Below are 22,945 nucleotides of genomic sequence, written 5' to 3' on the forward strand. Positions count from 1 at the left end.
GAACTGAGGAAAACTGGTCCTGTCAGTGAGCCGAATATCTGACATGGTCTGTTTTGGCAGTCTCTGAAAACTATTGGAAACTATTATTCGGGTCTTATTCAACACCATGGTCGAACAGCCAAAAAAAAAAAACACCGTAGAGCTGTCTCGTCGAGTTCTTAATGACACACTTTCTATGGCCATTTTCTTCTATGGCAGTTTTTGTTAGTAACTCAGTTAAGTCTTGAATGCCACTCCGAGTCAATGTGGGTTCTTGATGTAAAGATCTACTTGAACACGAACTAAATCCGTCTGAATCCATCCGTCAGCGTTGGGTTGACCAATGTGGTTGGCGTAATGTTGAGCAAATCACCACAGAACTATTGTCTCCTCCTTTGTGCTCGCCTTAAAATGGACTGTTGCATGTGAACATGGTCACTATTGCAACCGATCGCTCTTCTGTAGTCGTCTGTGGACACAGACAACATACAGAAGAGAGAATTAATGCCTGCATCCAAAATTCCATTCTCTCTCTCTCTCTTGCTCTTCTCTCTCTCTCTCTCTCTCTCTCTCTCTCTCTCTCTCTCTCTCTCTCTACTCCTTTCTCTCTCATCTCTCTCTTCTCTCTCTCTCTCTCTCTCTCTCTCTCTCTCTTCTTCTCTCTCTCTCTCTTCTCTCTCTCTCTCTCTCTCTCTCTCTCTCTCTTCTCTCTCTCTCTCGCTCCTCTCCTCTCTCTCTCACGCGGTAGTTCGGTTGTTTGCCCTAATAATCTGTGTCACTCTGACATTTCGGCCTGTTATGTTATGGTACCAACGCGTGTCGAGGTGGATGTGATGATATGAAAAGATCAAAATACCAAATTGCATGCTACTTGCACGCTCTGCTCTTTGTTTGAGGGGGGGAAGCTTAAGTTGACCTTTATTAGACCAAGAGCCTCACCACACCAAACACCACTCTCTTTCTCCCCTCCTCCCATTCCAGACTCAACAAACGTTTTGGAAGCAACTGTGGCCAGATGTGAACTGCGATTAACCGTTCATAGTCATATGGGATGGGAGAGGGATGAATAGAGCTCTATGTGTATCTCGTACATTTCCATGTAGTTGGCTGTGGCCACGGAGAGAGGCATGTGGAGATGGCAGGGGCCCTAATTGTAGGGGAGCAGATGGGGCCTCGCTTGGACCTGTGCTAGCCAGGGAGAGGGAGAGGCCTGGTGCTAGCCAGGGAGAGGGAGAGGCCTGGTTCTAGCCAGAGGGAGAGCGGTGTAGCCAGGAGAGGGAGAGCTGGTGCTAGCCAGGGGAGGCCTGGTGCTAGCAGGGAGAGGCCTGTGCTCGCCTAAGCCAGGGAGAGGGAGAGGCCTGGTGCTAGCCAGGGAGAGGCCTGCCTGGCTAGCCAGGGAGAGAGGCCTGCTGGCTAGCCAGGAGAGGGAGAGGCCTGGTGCTAGCCAGGAGAGGGCTGGTGCTAGCCAGGGAGTAGAGGAGATGCCTGGTGCTAGCCAGGGAGAGGCCTGGTGCTAGCCAGGGAGAACCGAGAGGCCTGGTGCTAAGCCAGGGAAAGGAAGAGGCCTGTGCTAGCCAGGGAGAGGGAGAGGCCTGGTGCTAGCCAGGAAAGAAGAGGGCCTGGTGCTAGCCAGGGAGAGGCGAGCAGGCCTGGTGCTAGGCACAGGGAGAGGGAGAGCCTGGTGCTAGCCAGGGAAGAGGCCTTGGGGCTACGCCAGGGAGAGGGAGAGGCCTGGTGCTAGCCAGGGAGAGGCCTGTGGCTAGCCAGGGAGAGGGAGAGGCCGGGTCTGCTATGTCCAGGAGGAGAGGGAGAGGCCTGCTGCTAGCCAGGGAGAGGGAGAGGCCTGGTGTTAGCCAGGGAGAGGGAGAGGCCTGCTGCTAGCCAGGGAAGAGGAGAGCCTGCTGCTAGCCAGGGAGAGGAGAGGCCTGGCTGCTAGCCAGGGAGAGGAGAGGCCTGTGCTAGCCAGGGAGAGGGAGAGGCCTGGTGCTAGCCAGGGAGAGGGCCTGTTGCAGACAGGGAGAGGAGAGGCCTTTGATGCTAGCACAGATGGAGAAGGGAGAGCGGCCTGGTGCTAGCCAGAGAAGCCTGTTGGACAGGCGAAGGGATAGGCCTGGATGTAGACCAGGGAAAGGGTAAGTAGGCCTGTGGTCAGCTAGCCAGGGAAGAGAGAGGCCTTGGATGCTAGCCAGGGAGGGAGGGCGATCGTGGTTGTTAGCTGATAGACGGTCATGGTGCTAGCCATGAGGGGTGTGAGGGACCTGCTGCTCGCCAGGGAGAGGGAGGCCTGCTCGCTAGCCAGCGGAAGGGGAGAGGCCTTGGTGCTAGCAGGGAAAGAGAGGCCTGCTGCTAGGCCTAGGGAGACAAGCCTGCTGCTAGCCAGGGAGAGGCTGGTGCGGTATGCCAGGGAGAGGCGAGAGGCCTGGTGCTAGCGCAGGGGAGAGCGGAGAGGGCCCTCTGCTTAGCCAGGGGAGAGGCCTGGTGCTAGCCAGGAGGATGCCTGGTGCTAGCCAGGGGAGGGAGAGGCCTGGTGCTAGCCCAGGGAGAGGCCTGGTGCTAGCCAGGGGAGAGGAGAGGCCTGCTGCTAGCCAGGCGAGAGGCCCCTGCTGCTAGCCAGGGAGAGGGAGAGGCCTGGGCCTGTAAGCCAGGGAAAGAAGAGGCCTGCTGCTATGCCAGGGAGAGGCCTGCTGCTAGCCAGTGGAGATTGGGAGAGGCCTGGTGCTAGCCAGGGAGGGGAGAAGGCCTTGCTGCTAGCCAGGGAGATAGGGAGAGGTACCTGGTGCTACCAGGGAGAGCGGGAGGTGTCACTGCTGCGTAGCCAGGGAGAGGGAGAAGGCCTGCTGTCTAAGCCACGGGAGAGGGGCCTGGTGCTAAGGCCAGGGAGAGTGGGAGGCCTTGGTGCTAGCTCAGGGAGAGGCCTGGTGCATAGACCAGGAGAGAACCTGCTGCTAGCCCAGGAGAGGCCTTGTCTGCCTAGCCAGGGAGAGGCTGCTTGCTAGCGCCAGGACGAGAGGGAAGAGAGACCTCCTGTAGCCAGGGAGAGGGAGATGAGCCTGGTGCTACCAGAAGCCTGCGTGTATGCCATGTGGAGGGGAGGAGAGGCCCTGCTGCTGTATAGAAAGCCTCAGTATTTTGGATGCTGAGATCGAGAGAGAGCGACCTGCCTGCTAGCCAGGAGGGACTGAGTGGTAGAGGCTCTCGTGCTGAGCTCAGGGTGTTGAGGAGGCAGGCTCCCCTGCTAGCCAGGGAGAGGGAGGAGGCCTGGTGCCTAGCAGGGGAGAGGCCTGCTGCTAGCCAGGGAGAGGCCTCTGCTAGCGCAAGGAGAGGCCTGCTGCTTAGCCCAGAGGAAGGCGATGTAGGCTGCTGCTATGTTCCAGGGGAGGGGAAGGCCTGCTCTGCTGGAGCCAGGGAGAGGCCTTGCTGTGGACATAGCCAGGGGGAGGGAGAGCCTGGTTGCTAAGCCAGGGAGAGGCCTGCTGCTAAGCCAGGGAGAGGGAATTTGAAGATAGGAGGGAGAGCTCCAGCATGGCTAGCTCTCGTTCTCTCCAGGGCCTTCCATCAACAGAGATTTTTAATTATGCGGCTCCTGGAGAAACAACAAAGCATTCAGCGACACTTTATATCAGCATAGGGTGGAAGGCACATATTAATACGTTTATATGCATAGCGGTGGAAGTAGATTCATTACCACACAGGAGGTCAATGAGGAGCAAGACAGATTCATTACCACACAGGAGGACAATGAGGAGCAAGACAGATTCATTACCACACAATAAGAGGGCAACAGAGGGGTTGTGGCTCTCAAGAAGGATATAAAGGAGTTATATAGAGGTTTCCAGAGATTGTTTCATTTACTGATCTATAAATGGCTAATTAATTCAGATTAAGGCTGTTTGTTCTGTTTATTTTTTAGATTATTTGAATGAGGGTAACTATGAGGGTGGTTATGGCTTGTGGATGACAGTGGGCAGCAGGGGAGGGTATTTTCAACCATAATGCATTTCATCCAGACTATCCACAGAGGAAAACTCCCTTGAAAAAAAATGCATTGAATGTAAATGAGTCAAAGTCCAGACTATTTCAAGGTCCAGAATGAGTCAACGTGCACACTGAGTCAAGGTCCAGAACGAGTCAAGGTTCAGACTCACAATACGTGAATTATAACTGGAGAACAAATTAATTACAGTCAGATTGTTGTAGTCATAAGAAACAGCGACCTTGAACTAAAACTGCCATCTCAAACATTCCTCCACTTAAACCGTGATGATGATTGCAGATGGTCAACAGCCATTTTTTGGGGGGGCGGATCGAGACGGAGAGAGACTTGACATGATGACTACATTACCTCCCATGAATCTCTAGCCCGATCAGAGGCCACAAAATAACACTTCTGTCGTCCCCTCGCTGCACGTTTTGTTTTTTTCCCTAGCACTATACAGCTAATTAAAATAATAAACTAATCATCAAGCTTTGATTATTTGAATCAGCTGTGTAGTGCTAGGGTGCTGAGGGGGGGGCAGGACCGAGTTTGGGAAACACTGCTATAGGGAATAGGGAGCCATTTTGTGCGAAGCCAATGTACTACTGTCAGAAAAGACACAATATATGTGTTGATCTTTATAATTATAACCTAGGTAGCTATTCTCTGTTACGTGAGTCATGTTCGTGCTGTATGCTGAACATCAACACATTCATGTCTTATTCAAAGGGTCATTGTATCAGCTAAGAAATCAAGGTCTACTCTCCTTTTCTTTCCTCTCGTGTATTTTCTATTCCTTTCCTCTCCTCCAATTTCCTTTCCTTTCCTCTCCTCTAATTTCCTTTCCTTTTCTTTCCTCTCATTTACTTTCCTTTCCTCTCCTCTGATTTCCTTTCCTCTCCTATAATTTCCTTTCCTCTCTTCTAATTTCCTTTTCTCTCATCTGATTTCCTTTCCTATCCTCTAATTTCCTTTCCTCTCCTCTCATTTACTTTCCTTTCCTCTCCTCTAATTTCCTTTCCTTTTCTTTCCTCTAATTAACTTCCCTTTTCTCTCCTCTAATTTCCTCTCCTCTCATTTCCTTTCCTTTCCTCTAATTTCCTTTCTCTCCTCTAATTTCCTTTCCTTTTCTTTCCTCTCATTTACCTTCCTTTCCTCTCCTCTCATTTCCTTTCTTCTCCTCTAATTTCCTTTCCTTTTCTTTCCTCTAATTAACTTTCCTCTCCTCTCATTTCCTTTCCTCTCCTCTAATTTCCTTTCCTCTCCTCTCCTCTCAGTTCCTTTCCTTTCCTGTAATTTCCTCTCCTCTCTCCCTCCATGTACCACTGAATGAGAGAATCCCCCTGCCTGTGGATGCAAACCCAGAATCATCCTTCCAGGAAATGAGAAAGAACAAACTTGGGCATGGAGAGGATAGACCCCTCGTTTGTCTGAGTCTAGCCCCACAACTATCGTCTGCTCGATCTCTGGCCTACTGATTGAATGAGTCACCGCCGGGGGCCAATCAGGCGGTGCCGGGTCATTAACAAGAACCCTTGCATAGAAGACGCATGGAAATAAATAGGCTTATCATTATGCTGCATTATTGTCAATACAAAATCAACACTGTCGCTATGGCAGTTAAATAGAGGAAAGGTGTGGGTGTGGAGGGAAATAGAGAGAGAGAGAGAGCGAGAGAGAGAGAGGAAGGAGGGAGAGAGAGAGAGATCGCCAATTGAATGATTCCTGTCTAGATGGGGAAATAGCCGGTGCTCGATCAGAAAATGAGTGGTTTAAGACATCTCTATTGTGCGGTCTCGTGGTGGGGGCTTTATGCTCCACTTGGCGTAACGAGACCTAAGTATGTTATGTTCAGCCTTATCATGCACATCCCAGTCATTCTGAATCTGATATAAACATCTCATGGTTTTTGTTGTGCTGATGCTGTTGTCCCTGAAGCAGATGAGTATTGGCAAGTCTCTACACAGACAACTCATCAACGCTCTTTGATTTGAATACAAAGTTCCCGCTGTGTGTAATTAAGTCGAGACACCAGTACATGATGGCGAAGCTGCGAACACCAGATACCCTGCCCTCTACCCCCCTGCAGTCGCCATAATTGTGCCTTTTCGCCTTTAAGTGAGTGGCTTTTGGGTCGAGGGCTCTCTGAGAAAGACAATGGGTCGCCCAGCAAGAGAGAGGGTGCCTTTGTGTTGAACCTCTTTCCACGTCTGTGTCGGGTACCGCTTTTTGAAAGCACATCCAAACCACACTGCAAACGCTCTCAAAACACCTTGTTAACCACTGTTGGACATCCATTAACAGCCTCTTATATTGGGAATATGTTCATTCTCCTCAGTGTATTTCTACATAACACCTACTCAGTCAGTGCTTTGCGGGGTGGATTTTGTATGTGAGCCACACAGGGTTTTTAGTGTGGGGTTGGTGGATATCATAGCAACACCCACTAGGCGACTTTGGCTTTTTAAAATATGAATTCAGATAATCCCCTCTGTGTTACCTCAAAGGGGGGTTCAGATCAAATCATTCGCTCCCGGTTAAGGTCACCAATTAATAACTGATATGAGTGAGAGGACTCCATAAATGTCAGCATTATTTTCCCTGTACCAACTACAGGGAATTACTACCACCATAACATTTGAGTCTTTCACAATCAGAATTGGGACGGTGAAATACCATTGAGTGGAACAGAACAGGAATGTCAAGGAGCACCCGACCTGGGTAACAAATAGTATTGACAATCATTTCAAATACTTTATCTGGGTTTGATTGAGCTTGCCTGGCGCAAACGAACCAACATTTGTCCAATCGAGGCAGACTAATGCGAACACTCAAAGTATTTGAAAGATTTCGAGTAGTACTTGAACGCAGGTCTACACGGAGCACCCCTCTGGTTGCCTGGATGGGGTCTGTTTTTGTTCTCCTTTTGTGACCTGACTACCACACCTCTGACCTGTCAAAAACCGTATGGACTCACCCATCTCCCCCAGATCTCCTCTCCAACAGCCATATCCTCTCTCCCCTCCCATAGCTAAACCCCCAGAAACATCCACACCTCACCTCCCATAGCTAAACCCCCAGAAACATCCACACCTCCCCTCCCAATAGGCTAAATCCCGCCAGAAACATCCACACTGCACGCCCCGTATAGCAGCCTCACCAGTTTCAGGGCGGTTATACCGACTCCATTTTGGGTCTTTATGAAATGGACTCTGCTAATGACCATAGATGTACTTATTGATCTGTTGATTGATCAAATCTGTGGATGTGTTGCGTCTGTGAGTGTCTCCCAGATCTGTCTTAGTGCCTTGGTTTTTCTCTGCAGAGGCACTTAGGGAAAATGAAGTGACAAAGGTATGATCAGAAGCAGTTAGACTATGCCTTCTAGAATACCACTTTTAACTGCTGAGGGGCGAAACACTTCAAATGAAGGAAATGACTAACAAAATGGAGTGCCCAGAAATTCACCTTGCCGGGATACCTGCTCTTACCGTAAAACTAGCTTGTACAGGACAAGTTTCACATCTGTTATGTAAGAAAATTGCCTGGTTGAATAAAAACCAGACGTCAGACTCCAAACCAAGACATTTTAAGCTATGGCACAATTCAAGTAACCTTTCCCGAGACCAGAAAACGTGCGATGGCTCCCCAACGAATACCTACACTTTAGCCGAAGTGGGCTAACAGAATTCTCTGGCACCGCAGGAGACCAGTGTTCAAACCCAAGGTCGGTCACACAAGCAACAGCGTACAGTAGGAAAATAACTGTGCCAGGCTGCCAAGCTCCCAGAAATGCCACAGCGACTCTCCTGCTCTGTTATTAAAGGCATATTCTCTCAGAAATCATTAACCCAGCGTCAATGGCTTTCGCACACCGCATTTAGAGAGTTGGAGGGGGAATGTGGTCCTCCATCACTATTGCCCCACAAAATGATGGACCGCAGCTAGACGAAGGCTCCGGGCCGGTTAATGAACGCCCAAGCGCCCAGTCAACAAATCACCCTTTTCCCGCTTCTTGATTCTTTCCATCTCTCTGTCTCTGTTCGTCTTACACACGGGCAACACTTTCAAAGGGACCTCCGTGAGGTTTTTCAACGACTTTTTTTTCTTGACTGTGTGTGTGTGTGTCGGTGTGTGTGTGTGTGTGTGTGTGTGTGTGTGTGTGCGTGCCTTGCGTGCGTGCGTGCGGTGCGTGCGTGCGTGATGTGGTGTAGATATAATGTACGCGGTAGTGTAATCCCTCTTCTAGGGTTAAATAATCTCCAGTTGACAGCGGTGTGTAATATCTCTAGGGTTAACATAATCTCCAGTTACAGTGTGTGTTTAATCCTCTAGGTTAAATAACTCTCCAGTCTACAGAGGTGGAAATCTCTCTTAGGGTTAAATTAATTCCAGTTACCATGGGTGTGTAATCTTCTCTAGGGTAAATAATCTCCAGTTAACAGTGGTGTGTAATCTTCTCTAGGGTTAAATAATTTTCCAGTTACAGGGTGTTAATCTCTCTAGGGTTAAAATAAAATCTACCAGTGTACAGGGTCTGTGAATCTCTCTAGGTGTTAGAATAATCTGCCAGATTACAAGGTGTTGTTAATCTCATCTAGATGTAGGCGTTAAATGAATCCTCCAGTTACAGTGGGGTATCTCTCTATGGTTAAATGAATCTCCACGTGTTACAGGGTTGTAATCTCTCTAGGTATAAATAATCTCAGTTACAGAGTGTAATCTCTCTAGGGTTATAATAATCTCCAGTTAAGGGTGTGTCAATCTCTCTAGGTAAAATAATCTCCAGTTACAGGTGTGTGTAAGTCTCTCTAGGGATTTAAACTAATGCTCCAGTAACAGGTCTGTAATCTCTCTAGGGTAATAAATAATTCTACCAGTTACGAGTGTGTGAATCTCTCTAGGGTAAATAATCTTCCATTACAGAGTGGTAATCTCTCTAGGGTTAAATAATCTCCAGTTACAGGGTGTGGAATCTCTCTAGGGTTAAATAATCTTTCATGTCTGTCTGCTTCTCTCTCCAAGCTTGTATTCCAAATGACACCCTATTCCCTATATAGTGGACTACTTTTGACCAGAACCCTATGGGCCCTTGTCAAAAGTAGTGCACTATATAGGGAATATGGTGCCATTTGTGACGCTGCCAATGTCTCCTATTACTGCTGTTAGTACAGCTGGTTGTGCTTTATGTCTGTGTGTGTAGGGAGAAGTAAAGTGTTTGGTACAGTATGTCAGGGTTGTTTCCAGATTTCCTGCCCTCTTCTAGTCCACTCAGACAAGGGCTTGATTAGATGGAAGTAAAAAGAAAGCGTGCTCAGAGAAAATGTGTAGGTTGTACATGTACTAGTGTTGGGAAAATATCAAAGATAGAAACGGCCCAAAACCATGAGCTCATCGTAGGAAAATGTTTGATGTTGAGCTAACTTCGCCAGTGCATTCTTTTCCAAATACGTAACTACAATTTAAAAAAAGCTGTATTCCCATTGCTAAAATACATTACTAAGAACTAAACTATATTACTAAGAACTAAAATACATTACTAAGAACTAAAATACATTACTAAGAACTAAAATACATAACTAAGAACTAAAATACATTATTAAGAACTAAAATACATAACTAAGAACTAAAATACATTACTAATTACTCATTATTTTGTTTTTTTCCACCAGAAGAGTAGCTGCTGCTTTTGCAACAGCTAATGGGGATCCTAATAAAATACCAAATACGGTTTTAGTAAACACATGGACAAAATCTCACCAAATAACTTTTGGCACAATGCACACTTAAGACTTGGGAAGTTAGGAAACGAAAGTACTGATGAAGGAGAAAACTCTTGATTTCTCACACCCTTGTTTCCCATCTCTCTTTCTCGCCTCAGAATTTACCTCCATGTTGTTTTTCCACATTGATTGAGACGAACAAAAGGAAGAAACCAAGTGAACCACGGGGGGAAAAAAGCTATGGATGGTTTCTCTTGACATAGTGTCCACGAGAATGTCACAGAGGAGGACAGGCAAGATAGGGATGGTTTCTCTTGACATTAGTGTTCCACGCGAATGTCACGAGGAGGGACAGACAAGGATAGATGGTCTTTCTCTTGAATACGTGTCACGAGATGGTCAAGCAGGAGGCTACAGGCAAGATGAGGATGGGTTTCTCTTTGCTAGTGTCCGAGAATGTCACAGAGGAGGAAGACAGAGATAGGATGGTTTTTCTTGAAATGTGTCCCCGAGAATGTCACAGAGGAGGATCAGACAGTTAGATGTTTCTCTGACCAAGTGTGTCCCAGAGAATTTCACAGAGGCAGGAACAGACAAGATAGTATGTTCATCTTGACATAGTGCCACGAGCAATGTCACAGAGGAGGACAGACAGTAGAGGATGGTTTCTCTTTGACATAGTGTCCACGAGAATTCACCAGCGGAGGACAGACACGATAGGATGGTTTCTGTCACATAGTGACTGATCGCCTTTGATTCAGTCTTATGTATGGCAATAATTTGAAATGTGTTTTTTGGCTTATAATGACGCAGATACCAAGCTACAGAAATGTTATTTCAATCACGATTAAGGAACAATGGGAAGTATTCTGCTTTGAGTTGAAAAGCTTGTCCCACACTTTTTGAGAAAATGGCCTTGAATGTTTTGGTACTTACTGGGAGAGCTCTTCTTTGTCGATGCCTTCGCAGCAGTTGTTCACAACTTTAAGTTTTAACCCCGCATCCTTTAGGATTCACATGTGGGCCATGTGCTGGAACAGAGTGAGTAAGGTGAGTGAAGTAAACAACCAAAGATTTTAAGACTAAAAGTGGTAACAGTAGTAGCCTACAATAATCGACATATTCCCAGAAAGTGTCCGTAAAAATATTTATAAATATTAGATGAACGCTTACCAGAACATTGTTGTAATTGGATGGGTCAGTGTGAATGAAATGCTATATCCCCAGCCACATCTTCAAGGATGTGTCTTGAACAGAGGTTAAAACGATAACATGCCATGATGGTTACTCTTGCATGTAGCAATATAGACAATGTAGTGGTCACATAAATGAAAAAATAAACAAGTGTCAACTGTCCAGGAGAAAGGAACAAAATATAACAGTATCAATAAACTATCGCTATAGAGCGAAGGTTGTTACAATGGCAAAGAAAAAGTCAATGTGAACCCTTTGGAATTACCTGTTTTCTGCAATTTGTAAGCAATTTGATCTTATCTTCGATGTAAGTCGCAACGATAGAACAAACACAGTGTGCTTATAACTATAACACAGAAATTGTATGTTTTGTCTTGCATATTGAATATCATTTAACACTTCACAGTGTAGGTTGGAAAAAGTATGTGAACCCCCTGAGGCTAAATTTTTCCAAAAGCTAATTTGGGTCAGCTAACCTGGCGTCAAGTCATGAGATGAGATTAGAATGTGTGTTACTGAGCTTGGCCCTGCCCTATAAAAAAACCCCAAAATGTAGTTTGCTATTCACAAGAAGCATTGCCTGATGTGAACCATGCCTCGAACAAAAGAGATATCAGAAGACCTAAGATTAAGAATTGTTGACTTGCATAAAGCTGGAAAGGGTTGCAAAAGTATCTCTAAAAGCCTTGATGTTCATCAGTCCACGGTAAGACAAATTGTCTATAAATTGAGAAAGTTCAGCATTGTTGCTACTTTCCCTAGGAGTGGCCTTCCTGCAAAGATGACTGCAAGAGCACAGCACAGAATGCTCAATGAGGTTAAGAAGAATCCAAGAGTGTCAGTTAAAGACTTACAGAAATCTATGGAACACGCTAACATCTCTGTTGACGAGTCTACGATACATAAAACACTAAACAATCATGGTGTTTATAGGAGGACACCACGGAAGAAGCCACTGCTGTCCAAAAAAACATTGCTGCACGTCTGAAGTTTGCAAAAGGTCACCTGGATGTTCCACAGCGCTACTGGCAAAATATTCTGTTGACAGATGAAACTACAGTTGAATTGTTTGGAAGGAACACACAACACTATGTGTGGAGAAAAAAAGCACACCAACATCAAAACCTCATCCCAACTGTAAAGTATGGTGGAGGGAGCATCATGGTTTGGGGCTGCTTTGCTGCCTCAAGCCCTTGACAGCTTGCTATCGTCAACTGGAAAAATGAATTCCCAAGTTTATCAAGACATTTTGCAGGAGAATGTTAGGCTATCTAATTGAAGGTCAACAGAACTTGGGTGATGCAACAGGACAACGACCCAAAACACAGAAGGAAATCAACAACAGAATGGCTTCAACAGAAGAAAATACGCCTTCTGGACTAACCCAGTCAGAGTCCTGACCTCAACCCGATTGAGATGCTGTGGCATGATCTCAAGAGAGCTGTACACACCAGACAACCCAAGAATATTGCTGAACTGTGCAGGTCTGATAGGAAACTCCAGAAAACGTCTGGTTGAAGTTATTGCTGTCAAAGGAGGGGTCAACCAGTTATTGAATCCAAGGGTTCACATACTTTTTCCACCCTGCACTGTGAATGTTTACACAGTGTGTTCAATAAAGACATGAAAACGTATAATTGTTTGTGTGTTATTAGTTTAAGCAGACTGTCTATTGTTGTGACCTAGATGAAGATCAGATCAAATTGTATGACCAATTTATGCAGAAATCCAGGTATTTCCAAAGGGTTCACATACTTTTTCTTCCCACTGAATATGCATACAACCAGGGGTAAAGTGGCTGAGTAGCGGGATAAATAAAATAAAAAGTAGCAGCAACGTATGGCGTGTGTGTTAGGAGAGAGTCATGTGAATAGAGGCACTACAGATAGTGCTGATGACTGGTCCGTCTGAACCACGCATGAACAAGGGAATCTATATTCGGAGAGCCTGTTTCTGTCCTGCCCTTGACTTTGGTGCAGGGCATGTGATGTCCATAGCCTCTTTGTCCAAAACTCCCTGATCTTCTCAAAAAGATAAGTTTGTCTAGCTGTGTTCAGTCCAGGTGGTGCTTGTACAGGCAGACCATCTATGGGAGGAAGGATGTCAGCGTTGCGCAACAGCTGCAACCTGGTCCTGACTGAGTCCGAACGCTCCTTGGAGACAACAACACCAGGCTCCAGAGCATCGAAGCTGTAAATCAGAAAATAACCCCAAAAAATGTAGAAGACATTACAACCTTGCACAAAAAGAAACTTCTTGGCAATTTCTCGCAATTTCTCGCATGGAATAGCCTTCATTTCTCAGAACAAGAATAGACTGACGAGTTTCAGAAGAAATATCTTTGTTTCTGGACATTTTGAGCCTGTAATCGAACCCACAAATGCTGATGCTACTCAACTAGTCTAAAGAAGGCCAGTTTTATTGTTTCTTTAATTAGCACAACAGTTTTCAGCTGTGCTAACATAATTGCAAAAGGGTTTTGTAATGATAAATTTGCCTTTTAAAATGATAAACTTGGATTAGTTAACACAACGTGCCATTGGAACACAGGAGTGATGGTTGCTGATAATGGGCCTCTGTACGCCTATGTAGATACTCCATTTAAAAAATCTACCGTTTTCAGCTACAATAGTCATTTACAACATTAACAATATCTACACTGTATTTCTGATCAATTTTATGTTATTTTAATGGACAAAAAAATTGCTCCTTAACACTTTACACTGATTAAGGACATAGATAGATAGATGAACGGTAGTGTATATAGTGGGGGGGGTTTATTTTAAAAAATAATAAGAAAATTGTGGATATCTATCTATCTATGTCCTTAATCCGTGTAAAGGAGGAAATGTTGCTTACTTGTTGATCAAAACCAAAGCTGTAATGCATCCTGATGTCTTTTCTTACTGGTCTGTAGGGCCCCCAAAGACAGCTGCAGGTCTTGACAGGTGGTCTTGACAGGTGGTCAGCAACCATCTTCTGGTAGACAGACCGCTTACTCTGAACAAGTGCTTGCTTGGGCCAGCTCTCTTTTTGATGGGAGGCATTAGACCATTCTCATTGTATGACTGGTGGAGGAGAGTCAGGCGTGTTCTACTGATGCTGAAAGACAAATTCCAGANTCTCTTTTTGATGGGAGGCATTAGACCATTCTCATTGTATGACTGGTGGAGGAGAGTCAGGCGTGTTCTACTGATGCTGAAAGACAAATTCCAGATACAAATATTTTTCTGTCCTGCCCTTGACTTTGGTGCAGGGCATGTGATGTCCATAGCCTCTTTGTCCAAAACTCCCTGATCTTCTCAAAAAGATAAGTTTGGTGGTCTTGACAGGTGGTCAGCAACTGTTGGTTAAGGGCTCGTAAGTAAGCATTTCACGGTCCACACCTGTTGTATACGGCGCATTGTGACCAATACAATTTGATTTGGGTTTGATTTAGGAGGTGAAATTAATAATGATGAACGGTGTCATCTTCCCCTCGCTAGACTAGACACTCACTCCAGTGACCCATGCTAACACTGTTTTTGAAAATCTAACTTTCAAATCAAGACCAGTGCCAGAAAATATTTTTCGGAGGAAGGGGGAAAAAAATTTATTCTTCCCATGGCTGCGCCGTTGGATTGCTTCAAGACATTTCTTTCAGCCTAAAAATGACCCTGCCTTGTGCTGACTCACAGCCTGCTCAGTCCATGTGATTCAGAATAATGACGATTCACTCATTTGTAATCATCTGCAGCACACAGGCAGAGTTCATTACCAGCAATGCTTTCTGCAGTACACAATTTAGACTTAATGGACTATGCGGGGAATGACAGAAAACAACAAAATTATACAGCAGGCAAACTTTTTTGTATATTTTTTGTTTGTTTGTAGTCAACTGAGTCTGCTGAAGGAGACCGCTGCTAGCCAAACCCAGTCCTTTTTGGTTTGACAGAATGGACTTGGACAGGCCAGATTGTAGAAGTAACATCTAGTTTAAAGTACCATGAAATGAGGAGAACTGCCTGCTCCACTGCCTACCCAACATGCTCCTGTCCCCCCAACCACCTGCTCCACTGCCTACCCAACATGCTCTTGTCTCCCCAACCACCTGCTCCACTGCCTACCCAACATGCTCCTGTCTCCCCCAACCACCTGCTCCACTGCCTACCCAACATGCTCCTGTCCCCCAACCACCTGCTCCATGCCTACCCAACATGCTCCTGTCCCCCAACCACCTGCTCCACTGCGCTACCAAACATGCTCCTGTCCCCCAACCACCTGCTCCACTGCTACCAACATGCTCCTGTCCCCCCAACCACCTGCTCCACTGCCTACCCAACATGCTCCTGTCCCCCCAACCACCTGCTCCACTGCCTGCCCAACATGCTCCTGTCTCCCCAACCACCTGCTCCACTGCCTACCCAACATGCTCCTGTCTCCCCAACCACCTGCTCCACTGCCTGCCCTACATGCTCCTGTTCCCTCTGACTACTCTCTCTCTCTCGCTCCCTGTTTCTCACATACCTAAACACATCTGACTATTCTCTTTCTCTCAATTCAATTTCAAATTAAGGGCTTTATTGGCATGGGAAACATGTGTTTACATTGCCAAAGCAAGTGAAAAAGATTATATTCAAAAGTGAAATAAACAATAAAACATTTACAGTAAACATTCTACTCACAAAAGTTCCAAAAGAATAAAGACATTACAAATATCATATTATGTCTATATACAGTGTTGTAATGATGTACAAATAGTTAAAGTACAAAAGGGAAAATAAATCAACATAAATATAGGTTGTATTTACAATGGTGTTTGTTCTTCACTGTTTGCCCTTTTCTTGTGGCAACAGGTCACAAATCTTGCTGCTATGATGGCACACTGTGGTATTTCAGCCAATAGATATGGGAGTTTATCAAAATTGGATTTGGTTTTGAACTCTTTGTGGGTCTGTGTAATCTGAGGGAAATATGTGTCTCTAATATGGTCATACATTGGGCAGGAGGTTAGGAAGTGCAGCTCAGTTTCCACCTCATTTTGTGGGCAGTGTGCACATAGCTTGTCTTCTCTTGAGAGCCAAGTCTGCCTTCAGTGGCCTTTCTCAATAGCAAGGCTATGCTCACTGAGTCTGTACATAGTCAAAGCTTTCCATAATTTTGGGTCAGTCACAGTGGTCAGGTTTTCTGCCACTGTGTACTCTCTGTTTAGGGCCAAATAGCATTCTAGTTTGCTCTGTTTTTTGGTAAATTATTTCCAATGTGTCAAGTAATTCTCTTTTTGTTTTCTCATGATTTGGTTGGGTCTAATTGTGTTGCTGTCCTGGGGATCTGTGGGGTCTGTTTGTGTTTATGAACAGAGCCCCAGGACCAGCTTGCTTAGGGGACTCTTCTCCAGGTTCATCTCTCTGTAGGTGATGGCTTTGTTATGGAAGATTTGGGAATTGCTTCCTTTTAGGTGGTTGTAGAATTTAACGGCTCTTTTCTGGATTTTGATAATTAGCAGGTATCGGCCAAATTCTGCTCCGCGTGCATGATTTGGTGTTTTACATTTTACTTTTACGCTCTCTCTGTCTCTCTCTCTCTGTCTCTCTCTCTCAAATGCATAAACCCATCTGACTACTTTCTTTCTCTCTCTCTTATTACCTTGTCAGTGTTTTATCTCTCCTATCACCCTCTACATCCCAGTGTTTTATCTCTCCTATCACCCTCTACACCTCTCAGTGTTGTATCTCTCCTATCACCCTCTACTTCCCAGTGTTTTATCTCTCCTATCACCCTCTACATCTCTCAGTGTTTTATCTCTCCTATCACCCTCTACATCAGATGTAAGGGTGATAGAGAGATAAAAACCTGGGAGTGTAGAGTGATAGAGAGATAAAACAGCAATGAGGATTGTAGAGGTGATAGGAGAGATAAACACATGGAGATGTAGGTAGGGTGATAGGAGAGTAAACTGGGATGTAGAGGGTATAGGAGAAGATAAAACTGGGATGTAGAGGGTGATGGAGAGATAAAACTGGAGAGATAGTAGAAGGGTGAATGGGAGAGATAAAACACTGGGATGTAGAGGGTGATAGGAGAGATAAACACTGGGATGTAGAGGGTGATAGAGAGATATAACACTGAGAGAATGTAGAGGGTGAAGTGAGAGATAAAACACTGAGAATGTAGAGGGTGATAGGAGAGATAAAACACTGGATATAGAGGGTGATAGGAGAGATAAAACACTGAGAGTGTAGAGGGTGATAGGAGAGATAAAACACTGAGAGTGTAGAGGGTGATATGAGAGATAAAACACTGAGATGTAGAGGGTGATAGGAGAGATAAAACACTGAGAGATGTAGAGGGTGATAGGAGAGAAAAACACTGAGATAGTAGAGGGTGATAGGAGATAAACACTGAGATATAGAGGGTGATAGGAAGATAAAACACTGAGATGTGATAGAGGTGTGATAGGAGAGATAAAAACTGAGATGTAGAGGGTGATATGAGAGATAAAACACTGAGATGTGAGGGGATAGGAGAGATAAACACTGAGATGTGTAGAGGGTGATAGGAGAGATAAAACACTGAGATATAGAGGTGAATAGAGAGATAAACACTAGAGATATAGAGGGTGATAGGAGAGATAAAACACTGAGATGTAGAGGGTGATAGGAGAGATAAAAACACTGGGATGTAGAGGGTGATAGGAGAGATAAAAACTGAGAGATGTATAGAGGGTGAAGAGAGATAAACTGGGAAGTAGAGGGTGATAGGAGAGATAAACACTGAGAGTGTAGAGGTGATAGGAGAGATAAACACTGGGATGTAGAGGGTGATAGGAGAGGATAATAACACTGAGAGATGTAGAGGGGTGATAGGAGAGATAAAACACTGGAGAATGTAAGGGTGATAGGAGAGATAAACACTGAGATATAGAGGGTGATAGGGAGATAAAACACTGAGATGTAGAGGGTGATAGGAGAGATAAAACACTGAGAGTAGAGGGTGATAGAGAGATAAACACTGAGATGTGTAGAGGGTGATAGGAGAGATAAAACACTGAGATGTGTAGAGGTGGATAGGAGAGATAAAACACTGAGATGTAGAGGGTGATAGGAGAGATAAACACTGAGATGTAGAGGGTGATATGAAGAGATAAAACACGAGAGATGTAGAGGGTGAAGGAGAGATAAAACACTGAGAGATGTAGAGGTGATAGGAGAGATAAAACACTGGGAAGTAGAGGGTGATAGGAGAGATAAAACACTGAGATATAGAGGGTGATAGGAGAGATAAACACTGAGATGTGTAGAGGGTGATAGGAGAGAAAAACACTGAGATATAGATGTGTGATAGGAGAGATAAACACCGAGTTATAGAGGGTGATAGGAGAGATAAACACTGAGATGTAGAGGGTGATAGGAGAGATAAAACACTGGGATGTAGAGGGTGATAGGAGAGATAAAAACACTGAGAGATGTAGAGGGTGATAGGAGAGAAAACACTGGGAAGTAAGGGTGATAGGAGAGATACAACACTGAGAGGTGTAGAGGGTGATAGGAGAGATAAAACACTGGGATGTAGAGGTGATAGGAGAGATAAAACACTGACAAGGTAATAAGAGAGAGAGAAAGAAAGTAGTCAGATGGGTTTATGCATTTGAGAGAGAGAGACAGAGAGAGAGAGACAGAGAGAGCGTAAAAGTAAATGTAAAACACCAATTCATGCACGCGGAGCAGAATTGGCGATACCTGTAATTCAAAATCCAGAAAAGAGCCGTTAAATTCTACAACCACCTAAAAGGACCAATTCCCAAATCTTCCATAACAAAGCCATCACCTACAGAGAGATGAAACCTGGAGAAGAGTCCCTAAGCAAGCTGGTCCTGGGGCTCTGTTCATAAACAAAACAGACCCCACAGATCCCCAGACAGCAACACAATTAGACCCAACCAAATCATGAGAAACACAAAAAGAGAATTCTTGACACATTGGAAATAATTTACCAAAAAACAGAGCAAACTAGAATGCTATTTGGCCCTAAACAGAGAGTACACAGTGGAGAAAACTGACACTGTGACTGACCCAAAATTATGGGAAAGCTTTGACTATGTACAGACTCAGTGAGCATAGCCTTGCTATTGAGAAAGGCCACTGAAGGCAGACTTGGCTCTCAAGAGAAGACAAGCTATGTGCACACTGCCCACAAATGAGGTGGAAACTGAGCTGCACTTCCTAACCTCCCTGCCCAATGTATGACCATATTAGAGACACATATTTCCCTCAGATTACACAGACCCACAAAGAGTTCAAAAACAATCCAATTTTGATAAACTCCCATATCTATTGGCTGAAATACCACAGTGTGCCATCATAGCAGCAAGATTTGTGACTGTTGCCACAAGAAAGGGCAAACAGTGAAGAACAACACATTGTAAATACAACCTATATTTTGTTGATTTATTTTCCTTTTGTACTTTAACTATTTGTACATCATTACAACACTGTATATAGACATAATATGATATTTGTATGTCTTTATTCTTTTGGAACTTTTGTGAGTAGAATGTTTACTGTAAATGTTTTATTGTTTATTTCACTTTTGAATATAACTTTTTCACTTGCTTTGGCAATGTAAACACATGTTTCCCATGCAATAAAGCCCTTAATTTGAAATTGAATTGAGAGAAAGAGAAAGTAATGTGTTAGGTATGTGAGAAACAGGGAGCGAGAGAGAGAGGAGTGTCAGAGGGAACAGGAGCATGTAGGGCAGGCAGTGGAGCATGTGTTGGGAGACAGGAGCTGTGGGTAGGCAGTGGAGCAGATGTGGTGGGGAGAACAGGAGCATGTTGGGGCAGGCAGTGGAGCAGGTGGTTGGGGGGACAGGAGCATGTTGGGTAGGCAGTGGAGCAGGTGGTTGGGGGGACAGGAGCATGTTGGTAGGCAGTGGAGCAGGTGGTTGGGGGGACAGGAGCATGTTGGTAGGCCAGTGGACAGTGGTTGGGGGGACAGGAGCATGTTGGGTAGGCATGGAGCAGGTGGTTGGGAGACAGGAGCATGTTGGGTAGGCAGTGGAGCAGGTGGTTGGGGGGAGGGCATGTTGGGTAGGCAGTGGAGAGGTGGTGGGGGGACAGGAGCATGTTGGGTAGGGCAGTGGAGCAGGTGGTGGGGAGACAGGAGCATGTTGGGTAGGCAGTGGAGCAGGTGGTTGGGGGGACAGGAGCATGTTGGGTAGGCAGTGGACAGGTGGTTGGGGAGACAGGAGCATGTTGGGTAGGCAGTGGAGCAGGGGTTGGGGGAGACAGGAGCATGTTGGGTAGGCAGTGGAGCAGTGGTTGGGGAGACAAGAGCATGTTGGGTAGGCAGTGGAGCAGGTGTTGGGCGGGGACAGGAGCATGTTGGGTAGGCAGTGGAGCAGGCCCCGCCAGTTCTCCTCATTTTTTCATGGTACTTTAAACTAGATGTGTTATTCTACAATCTGGCCTGTCCCAAGTCCATTCTTGTCAAACCAAAAGGACTGGGTTTGGTAGCAGCGGTCTCCTTCAGCAGACTCAGTTGACTACTAAACAAACAAAGAAATTACAAAAAGTGTGCCTGCTGTCTAATTTTGTTGTTTCTCTTGTCATTCCACGCATAGTCATAAGTCTAAAGTCATGGTGTACTGCAGAAATGCATTGCTGGTAATCGAACTCTGCTTGTGGCTGCAGATGATTACAAATGAGTGAGACGTCAATTATTCTGAATCACATGGACTGAGGCAGGCTGTGAGTCAGCACAAGGCAGGGTCATTTTTAGGCTGAAAGAAATGTCTTGAAGCAATCCAACGGCGCAGCCATGGGAAGAATAAATTTTTTCCCCCTTCCTCCGCAAATATTTTCTGGCACTGGGGTCTGTGATTTGAAAGGTTTAGATTCAAAAACAGTGTTTAGCATGGGTCACTGGGAGTGAGTGTCTAGTCTAGCGAGGGGAAGATGACACGTCATCATTATTAATTTCACTCCTAAATCAAGACCCAAATCAAAATGTATTTGGTCTAAATGGCGCCGTATACAAACAGGTGTGGACGTTGAATGCCTTACTGTACGAGCCCCTTAACCAAACAGTTGGCTGACCACCTGTCAAGACCACCAGAACTTATCTTTTAGAAGATCAGGGACTTTTGGACAAAGAGGCTTATGGACATCACATGCCGCTGCACCAAAGTCAAGGGCAGAAGAAAAATATTTGTATCTGGAATTTGTCTTCAGCATCAAGTAGAACACGCCTGACTCTCCTCACCAGCATACAATGAGATGGTCTATGCCCTCCATCAAAAAGAGAGCTGGCCAAGCAAGCACTTGTTTCAGGGAGTAAGCGGGCTCTGTCTACCAGAAGATGGTTGCGACCACCTGTCAAGACACCTGTCAAGACCTGCAGCTGTTTTGGGGGCCTACAGACCAGTAAGAAAGACTCACGGATGCCTTACCAGCTTTGGTTTGATCAACAAGTACAACATTTCCCTCTTTACACGATTAAGTGACATAGATAGATGATATCCACAATTTCTTATTATTTTTTAAATAAACCCCCCACATATATACATCACCGTTCATCATCTACTATCTATGTCCTTAATACGTGTAAAATGTTTAGGAAGCATTTTTTTGTCATTAAAATAAATAAAATTGATCAGAAATACAGTGTAAGATATTGTTAATGTTGTAACTGACTATTGTAGCTGAAAACGGTAGATTTTTTAATATGAGTATCTACATAGGCGTACAGAGGCCCATTACTCAGCACATATCCGTGTGTTCCAGGCAAAGTTGTGTTAACTAATCCAAGTTTAAGTCATTTTAAAAGGCACAATTTATATTACAAAACCTTTGCATTAATGTTAGCACAAGCTGAAACTGTTGTGCTAATTAAAGAAACAATAAAACTGGCCTTTTTGACTAGTTTGAGTAGCATCAGCATTGTGGGTTGTTACAGGCTAAAATGTCCAGGAACATAAAGATATTTCTTCGTGAAACTCGTCAGCTATTCTTGTTCTGAAGATAATGAAGGCTATTCCATGCGAGAATTGCGAGAAATTGCCATCGAAGTTTCTTTTTTTTGTGCAAGGTTGTAATGTCTTCTATCTTTTTGGGGTTATTTTCTGATTTACAGCTTAGGATGCTCTGGAGCCGTGGTGTTGTTGTCTCCACAGGAGCGTTGGACTCAGTCAGGACCAGTTGCAGCTGTTGCGTCAACGCCTGACATCCTTCCTCCCATGAGATGGTCTGCCTGTACAAGACCACCTGGAGGAACCAAGCTAGAAAACTTAATCTTCTTTGAAGAAGATCAGGGAGTTTGGACAAAAAAAGAGGCCTATCGACATCACATCGCCTGCCACCAAAGTCAAGGCAGGAGAAACAGGCTCTCGAATATAGATTCCCTTGTTCTATGCGTGGTTCAGACGGACCGAGTCAGCAGCATATCTGTGTGCCTCTATTCACATGACTCTCTCCTAACCACACACGCATACGTGCTGCTACTTTTTATTTATTTATCCTGCTACTCAGCCATTTAATCCCCTGGTTGTATGCCAGTATTCAGTGGGAAGAAAACGTATGTGAACCCTTTGGAAATACCTGGATTCTTGCATAAATTGGTCATACAATTTGATCTGATTCTTCATCTTAGGTCACAACAATAGACAGTCTCTTAACATAATAAATACAACAAAACTTATACGTTTTCATGTCTTTATTGAACACTGGTAAACATTCACAGTCAGGTGTGGGTGAAAAAGTATGTGAACCTTGGATCAATAACTGGTTGCCCTCTCTTTGACAGGACAGACAAATAACTGTAACCAGACGTTTTCTGGAGTTTCCTATAGACTGCACAGTTCAGCCGAATATCTTCTGGGTTGTCTGTGGTGCTAAGCTCTCTTGGATATGCACAGGCATCTCAATCGGGTTGGGAGTCAGGAACGTTCCTGACTGCGGTTAGTCCAGAGGCGTATTTCTTCTGTTGAGGCCATTCTGTTGTTGTTTCCTTCTGTTTTGGGTCGTTGTCTGTTTTGCATCACCCCAAGTTTTGACCTTCATTAGATAGCCTAACATTCTCCTGCCAATGTCTGA

This window comes from Salvelinus sp. IW2-2015, unplaced genomic scaffold (assembly GCF_002910315.2).
Source record: "Salvelinus sp. IW2-2015 unplaced genomic scaffold, ASM291031v2 Un_scaffold933, whole genome shotgun sequence".
Taxonomy (NCBI): Eukaryota; Metazoa; Chordata; class Actinopteri; order Salmoniformes; family Salmonidae; genus Salvelinus; species Salvelinus sp. IW2-2015.